We start from the raw sequence: 8,756 nt of genomic DNA on the forward strand, positions 1-8,756 counted from the left end.
CTGTATGTATGGGCCATAATGAAAATCTGCCAGTCTGGAATAAATTTGAATATTAATGATGCGCATACCTCACGGAGAAGGCAGAATTTTCAGCCCACACGCTAATCCTTCGTGTACGAGGTGGCCTCATTGGCCTGCTCTGAAAGGTCATGTTTATGGGAAGGAACAGCAATAGCGAGTCAATATTTTTGGAGTTTTTGGAGAAAGCGCTGCTGCATATTTCAATGACCGGGAATAACTGGGGGAAAAAAGTGTGTGAGTGAGATATAGTTGTGTCTGTGTGGTTAATGGTTCCTGGCAAAAGTGTTCGTATTCTGCGAAATCTACAGTCAAGGGCGCAACTGAGGACTGTTTATCTCAGTAATGTCTGTTATTCTTGACCGGAGATTAGAGACAGTTTCGCTCTGTAGTCTTTTCCGTCATGTGTGGAGGCTGGTGCCTTTCTGTCATTCTGTAACTATTGATTTATATATCTAACCTCGCTAATCCCTCCATCTTCTCAATGGCAGTTTTGTATGGCAGCAGATTTACAGATTAACGCTTTAATACACTTTTTTCCTGTGAACCACACACACACACACACACATACTGTATATGTATGTACCGCCAACTGACCCACAGCAGGTGGACGTGGCCTTGAGCTCAAAGGACATAAACTGGTTGTGTAATTATTCTTGGAGCAACAGCTTTACTAGCTGCAGTGTTTTAATAAAAAATAAATAAATAAAAAATAAAAGAAACACCATCGCACCATGTCTTGGATGCTCTTCGGGTACATTTTATCAATCGCTGCAGCTGCAGTCGCTGAGGACTTTTCAATACAAAGCTACACCAGTGGCAGATTAGTATAATCACTAACTAAATGACACGTAGCAAGCAAGCGTTTAGAACGTTAGCTAGCTACGTACATCTAGGATGATACTTGTGATACCGATGCTAAGTTTGGTTGGAATAATTCAAATCAGAAAGCAGCGGCTAAGTGAATACGCTAAAGCTGGAAATACCAGTCGCGGGGATAAGTTTTCTGTAAGTTTTCTCTGCCTCATGGACAGTGATCCCTAGAGTTGCTCTTTTTTTTTTTTTTTTTTTTTAGAAGGATCGCATAATTAGACATCACATAACTGACATCCTCCCAGATGCTGACGCGGTACTATTTTTCAGCTAAGGCCAGCAAGTCTTGAGGCATCCTGTACATCAAAGATTTGGCTTAACTGACAAGACACAATATGTTGTTTTGCATAAAATGTTTTGCACTTCTGTAGACGTGAGGTTGCTCCACACAACTGGAACAAACCGCTGGAAAAAGCTGACCGGAAAGGGCCGGTTTTAAACAGTTCCTCCTCGAAGCTTGGAAGGAGCGAAATTGTCTTAATCTGAGAAAAGCAGGAGACACAAATTCAGCCTGGCTGTGCTGAATGAGAGAAGAGAAGCTTGATGGAAAATGTGTGTGGATATGTGCGTGCAAATGAAAATGTCAGAGCACGGGTGGGTGGTTAGAGGAGATAGACTTTAATTGCATGAAGGACAAAGTTACCGACCCGCAGCGGGAACGGAGGATTGTATTTCAGCTCCATCTCAAGGTCAGGCCACTTATTTTACCTCTCTGCCTTCCATAATGTGTTTTCTGTCAGGAAGTACAGGCCAGTTAGGGGATGTTTAGATATCCAGGATTGGCTAAGAAAGACCTGAGGCTTCACGTATAATGCAATACACAGCTGAAGGTATTCTCCCAGACCGGCTCACACGTACGGATATGATTACTTCAAACGTAGCAGCCGAGGAAGCCGTCGCATTTAACATTGCCACACGATATTAAACGCTGAAATCTGTGTTAAGGCTAAATATGCTAAATCTGCCTCCAGGATGGTGATAAGAATGCAGTAAGCCAGAGATCCAAGGGCATCTCTGTCTGGCTTAATGCAGGTCAGGACTGCTATCGACTGGCGCGCAAGGCCGATGTCTTCTATTTAAACTCCATTTGTATCTGTAATGCCACTCCACCAGCTCCTCGTGTTACCTGACGGCTTTGCTAATTTTATAACCGACGTGTGTCATCCGTGTACATTTAATGCACACGTCCTCAAATGCAAAAGCGCTGCCACTGGTATAACAGTGTCATGGAAATCTTTACTTCCTCCAGTCAGCATTTATCGATCGGTGGTATTTATGGTATACGTACCTCCTTGGCCTTGTTCTGTGCACGTCGGGGGTTTGAGATGGGGGTTGGGGAGTTGGGGGGGGGTTTACTGTATAATGTCAACCCTCCGTATAATATCCATCCAGGATTATGGATCATCTTTAGGGCTTTATGAATTGTCCCCGGGGCCTGCAAAAGCTCTGGGACTGCAGAATGTATATAAAGCTGTTATGATGTTTCAGTCCCTGATTTCCCCCCTTCATCGAACGGGGAGTTTTATCAGCGGACGGTCTGTTAAAATGCCTCAGACTGTTCCATGCTGATCTGATAATGAGTAAACAGGGGCGATTGAATGTCAATGGCCCCGTGGGAACTGAGGAAACGTGCCTGGGGACAAGGATGGGGACACCTCCTCTTCTCTCCACCCTCACCCACACACACACACGCACACACACACATATATATATATACACACATAACAGCGCTGAAAGAGTGACAAAGAAGAGTGTGTAACCTTGTGAAACTGTCTTTTTGTCCTCTAATCTGCTCTCTACATGCCGATTGAAAAGGGGGACTGGTTGACAGGTACACACAGGCCTAACTTACACCGTGTACATCGAGTTACTTTAAATCAGCACATTTGCCCCCTTTTTGCGTAATTTCCCTTATTTGCACACCGATTCTTTCCCCTACTCCATGCATCATGCATATTTTTATTTTCCAAGCACCTTGCAGTAAGATTGTGTAGTGCGCTCTGTATTATGCGTGCATTATAGATGAATGACTTATGTGTTGGCCATAACAGTAGCAATTTGACAAGGATGACTAGGTTCAAAGGCAGTAAAACACACGGCGAGAGCGTTCTCGAGAGAGTAATGGGATCGCTCCGACGCCGGTAATAAAATCTCACCCAAGACACTTTCTCGACTGTGTCAATTAGAAAACCCTATTGTTCTTGTAAGCCGAGCCTGTATATTTCACAGCTGGTTTATCGAGATTGGGATCTGAGGGTTGTGAGGTGTGACAAGGAAGTGTGTTTTTTTTTTTTTGTTCTTACAAAAGCTGAAAAAAAGTGGTCATGAAAGTCTGATATGTGAAGTTGTTGTGACAAGCGAAGTCTGGAAAACGAGTTTTTACCAGATTTTTGTGGGTCACGTGTTTGTGAGCAACGTCCGAAGGAGAAAGAAAAACAGCAGCCTAGAATGTTGTGACTGGCCATTCAAATCCCTCAGCAGGGTGGAGAGGTGTTTTTTCAAGTGGCTCTGCCCTTGCTAGCTGATATTCAAATGAAGGAGAGAGTGAGAGCGTGGCTTCCTTTCCGACCACCCGCTGAACTCACGGGGATTAGTTTGAGCACATGAAATAGGTCAACGCGGCGCTGTGGCAAAATGCACCGGATGACCCGAAACAACCCACGTGTGAACGCAGAGATTAGAACATAAACTGCCAAGAACCAGCAAATTTGAAATGCAATGAAAGCCTCAATCCCTCCAGATTTTTTTTTTATTATTATTTTAGAAAAGAGACCTCACTCTTATTTCGTGTCTTCTTTCAGATCTTGATTCTATGCTTTGCAAATTCTTCGAAGGTTTATCTAGATTAACTGGATTCAGACTGAAATTTAGCCTTTACGTCTGTTTTCTCTCCGCTTAAGGTGTCGACCCAAAACCGGACCACAGACGGAGAGTGTGGAAAATGTATGGTTTTTATTTTCAGGTAATAAATGAATCCATTTCCTAATTCCTTATTCACCTTGCCATCACATATTGTTCATGTCTTTACGGTTTCTGTCCATGACATGTCACATGATCAGATGTAGGAAATGCATGTGTGATGTGCCCTATATTTGAGATATTTTGTGCAGTTCGGTTGGCTTAAATGGAAGCTGTTATATAATAGCAAACTCTTTCAAGACGCTGAAAATCAGCAGGATCTGACGGGTTCGGAACTCCAACCTAAATTTCCTGTCAGAGCACAGATGTCGAGGCGTCTCCGAATCCTAAAGACACGAGGAACCGACAGGCAGCGTGTAGCGTGTATTCCCTACGCCATCATTCACCAGGGAGGTTTTAAACTTGTTTAATTTATTCATGAGACGACATTCAAACCGCTCGTCACTTTTGATTAACGCAGGGAACGGCGTGTCAGAAGCCTTGCTTGAGCACAAGAGCGAGAGAGAGAGAGAGAGAGAGAGAGAGAGAGAGAGAGAGAGAGAGAGAGACTGTGATTTCTGTGCCAGCTTCTATATAAATGCTCCAGTGTTGTATATCTGCACGTTCTGAGTCACAGTCAAGCTCCTGATTTGTTTCTCCGTGCCAGTACATGTGCAGGAAAAACATAAATACACCACATGAACCAACATACATGCAGGTGAAACGAGACACCACGGTTCATGATGAGACACATCAGCAAGCCGGAGGGTGTAATGTTCATACCTGCCTGGTTGGGAGGTTTAGTTTCAAGACGTCACGTTCTTTCACCGAGACATTTCTGGGTCTCTTGCAGAAGTGGAATTTTACATGAGCTGGCATCAAATAAATCTGATCATCTGTGAGGGTTTTTTATTCAGGGCATGTTGTTTTTGGCAGCAGATGCACTTGGCATCGATGATGCTGTGTCATTTAAACCATAAATGACACTGAAGTGTTCGGTTTCGATGCGATGTTTGCGCTTCTGCTCCCTGTGGATTTTTGCGGGTGTCAAAACGTATAGACTAATTACATCTAATGCTGTTGATGTAGCCTTTAGCTTTGATTTGAGGTTAAAAAGGAATTTTGATGTGCCGTTTCAACAGAAACCGTTTCATTACATATACCAGCTGGATTCTCGAATCTGATTGCTTGGAAAGTGTTCGTTCATTTTACTTAACAGCAGATAGATAAATACAGTAGATAGATTTGTTATCCTTGCTATTTTTATTTCATATTTATGTAAGGAGTCTCCAGTCTCAGAACTGGAGGTAAAGCTGTCTGAGGTAAAGCTGTCCTGTAACTTTAAAGCTAAATGTTTTCCACCTCAGGACAATATTTTGCTTCCTCATCAACATGACAAGCTGTATATTTTCAGCTTAGGATTTGGGATGGTATCAGTTACTCTCCTTAAAATCAGGCCACATGTCATTGTTTAAATCAAATTAGAACTTTATTATCATTGAAAATAACATTACTATTATACAGTAATTCTGAATCCATGCTCCACCTCATTAAAGATGGTATTAAAGTCCAGATATATACGCAAACTTATTAAGGAATAAAAGCTTTAACAAAATGAACCTCATGATAAAGTGACTTTTTATTTATTTATTTGTTTGTTTGTTTGTTTGCTTGTTTGTTTATTGATTGATGCTGCTGGACTGCACTTTACCCTATTCCCAGATCCATGCACACTACATTCTAATCTCTGGACTTCACTGCATAAAGTTTACGGTCAAAGATCAGTGGCGATTGATGACCTGGTTCTCAGTGCTAAATTCCTTCAGACGTGTCTTTCCTTTTCTAGAGACACTTATCATTAGTGGCCCAGAAATAATTTATTTAGGATGTTAATGTGTAATCCAATGCGGTGAGGGTCCTGGAGCCAAGCTCACAAGGCTGAACTTGCGTACTGTGTGTGCGTGTGTGTGTGTGTGTGTGTGTGTGTGTGTGTGTGTGTGTGAGTAATGTGCTTGTTTGCACCTGCCTGCCGTTTCTTTTCTCTCCTCTGCCCACCAGCAACACGGTGGCTTAAGGCACGGAGAGGTCAAAATGTCAAAGGTTAATGCCCCCTGGGCCCAAAACTTCGAGACTGCGAGGCGTCAGAATCCAGACTCTCTGCCCTCGAGTGTCTTCTCCGAGCAGGCAGTCTGACGCAACGGGTTAAAGGACGAATAAAATCACATAAAGGTCTGTTCTGTTGGCATTAGCGCCTGGATCATCTCATTGCTGGATATAAGACAAATCTGATGGCTCATAATCTGCCTTACTCACCCCTGTGTGAGCTCCTGGCACAGAGCTTCTTATTAAAGCCAAACATCAAACTCACTATCAGCAAATGACTTGTATTTACATGGCTGGGGTTTGATTTTCAGTTTGAGCTGGTATTTGGAATGACATAACTTAAAATGAAAAATAGCTATCGAATTACTCAGAATTTCAAGAGAAAACGTTACCCTTATCGTGTAATCAGGCGTGCGCTCATCTACGATGCGATAGTGTGATATTCCAACCCACCACCTTTCCCAGGACGGATATTACATAACTGCACATTGTTCCTGTCTATTATTTAGATATGAAGTCATGATTGAATCATCAAAAGTTGTTTATTGATAATTAAATTTATTTCAAAATAAGTATAAAAACATTTCGATCTTAAATATATTCACATTACTAAATGCATAACTGTGAAATATATAAAAAATCATTATTTTATAATAATTTAACGATGTTCCAGACGTGCATGTTTCCTTTAAGAGTGATCAGCTATAAGTCAGGTATAAGTTTTTAATCCAGAGGCTGTTTTCTTAACAGCATAACAGCATGCTGTAGGTATAACACGTATATTTTTGTATCTGTCCGTTAAAGATTAATGTTGTGAAACATCCATAAAACAAGCTAGTTTTATTAACGCGTGTGCTCTAACAGTTATAAACATAAACGGTCCGGTCCATAAACAAGTGGACGATGACATATGTTTTGTTAGTTTAGTTGTCTGCTCCAGTATAATCGGAGTCCAAATGAAATAATGTGTACGAGCTGCATGTGCAGTTAATGTGATGGCATTTACATGCCAATCAGGTGAACAGCTCTTTTTATACACACTCCCCCAAGTGATAGTGTTGATTGTGTTGTCAGCACGATGTTTTTAACCAAATCAAATTCCCCCACTTTATACCAGTGATCCTATTAACATTCAAATGACACATGAACTTATCTTAAATCTTAGAGACCTTGAAAAAGGCATCGGTTGAAAGTGTGTTTGCATGACATTTGCATGATATCATCTCTGAGCACTTCGATTAAAAAACATAAAAGAACCTCTGGCTTTTGTCAGACAGGACAAGTTTGTTGAGGTTTGTATAATGGATAAAACTTGTAAAGCGGTTTAAATGGGGTGGAAACTCTGACCCCCAGCTTAAACAGCACGAGACGGTATTTGTTTAAATGCAGAATCGCCTCGTTATGGTTCTTAGAAAAAAAACAAAAAAAAACATTGAGCTGACGTGCTTAACGTACATGAAGATGCCTGGACTGAAAGAAAGCACACATGATCTTCTGTTCGGGGGTCAAAGGTCGAAGTTCCATGAACCATGTTTCTCTGAAAATCTTCGGGGCCAGAGGTCGATAGGGCTGGGGGAGGAATGAAAGGGAGGATATTGTATCTCCATTCATGTGGCGTCTGAGGTCAGAGTTTAAAGCTGAAAGGTCGCTAGGGTTCCTGAGTCAACTTTGGCAAGATTGCTGGATCGGTGCCTCCCCGTGACCCCGTTATGATCACGTGATCATCAGTTCTGTACTTTCACAAGTTTTGTGCAGCAAAAAACATTTGTGAATTCACATTAATGTATTTGAAGGTACAAATAAGACGATAATACAGATGTTTCCTGGGCATTAAAATGATATATAAAGAAAAGATTTGTTATACATTAGTTGAAATGGTTTTTAATGGATGAAACTACGGTGGTCATGTCTTGTGTGATTTTGTTTGTTTGTTTGTTTGTTGTTCGGATCCTTGTGAAGACATTCATTCAGATTCACACAGTCATTTACATCCTCGGGGCCTATCTGCGTGACAGTGGGTTAAAACTGGAAAGACATGCACCTCCCAACCACACACACACACACACCAAACACACACCAAACATACACACACATCAAACACACATACACACCAAACACACACATCAAACACACACATCAAACACACACACATACATCAAACACACACACACATCAAACACACACACACATCAAACACACACCAAACATACACACACATCAAACACACACATACACCAAACACACACATCAAACACACACATCAAACACACACACATCAAACACACACACCAAACACACACACATTAAACACACACACATCAAACACACACAAACACAGACAAACACACACTAAGTGAAATATAGATTATTGCTGTAAATAAAGATGTTGTTATTATTATTATTATTATTATTATTATTATTATTATTATTATTATTATTATTATTATTATTATTATTATCTGTGGCCCATCCCTAATCACTGCAGCGCGCTTCTGCACCTTTAAGCCGCTGTGTGGGCGCCCCATAAGTGGGCGGAGCCTAAAGCGGGATATTTAACATGACTCAATGAATCGACTCATTTGAACTATTGCCAGTTTGAATCGGTTGATTCACCACACACAAGGAATAAGAAGTGTCTCAAATCAAGCAGAACAGGAAGTGAGTCTCTTGAGAAATAATGCAGTTGTGGTGCCTTTCTGCTTTATAGTGACGCATAAGAACATCTTTTCAATACCGTTTCATACGGATTCATAGCAACCTATTTTATTTGGAAAGAAATAAAAACATTACGCTTTTATGTAAGGAGACGTTTATTGAACATTGTAGGGAAGGAGTCTCCGGTATTCAATTCATTCATTCATCTT

Source organism: Tachysurus vachellii, chromosome 20 (genome assembly GCF_030014155.1).
Source record: "Tachysurus vachellii isolate PV-2020 chromosome 20, HZAU_Pvac_v1, whole genome shotgun sequence".
Taxonomy (NCBI): Eukaryota; Metazoa; Chordata; class Actinopteri; order Siluriformes; family Bagridae; genus Tachysurus; species Tachysurus vachellii.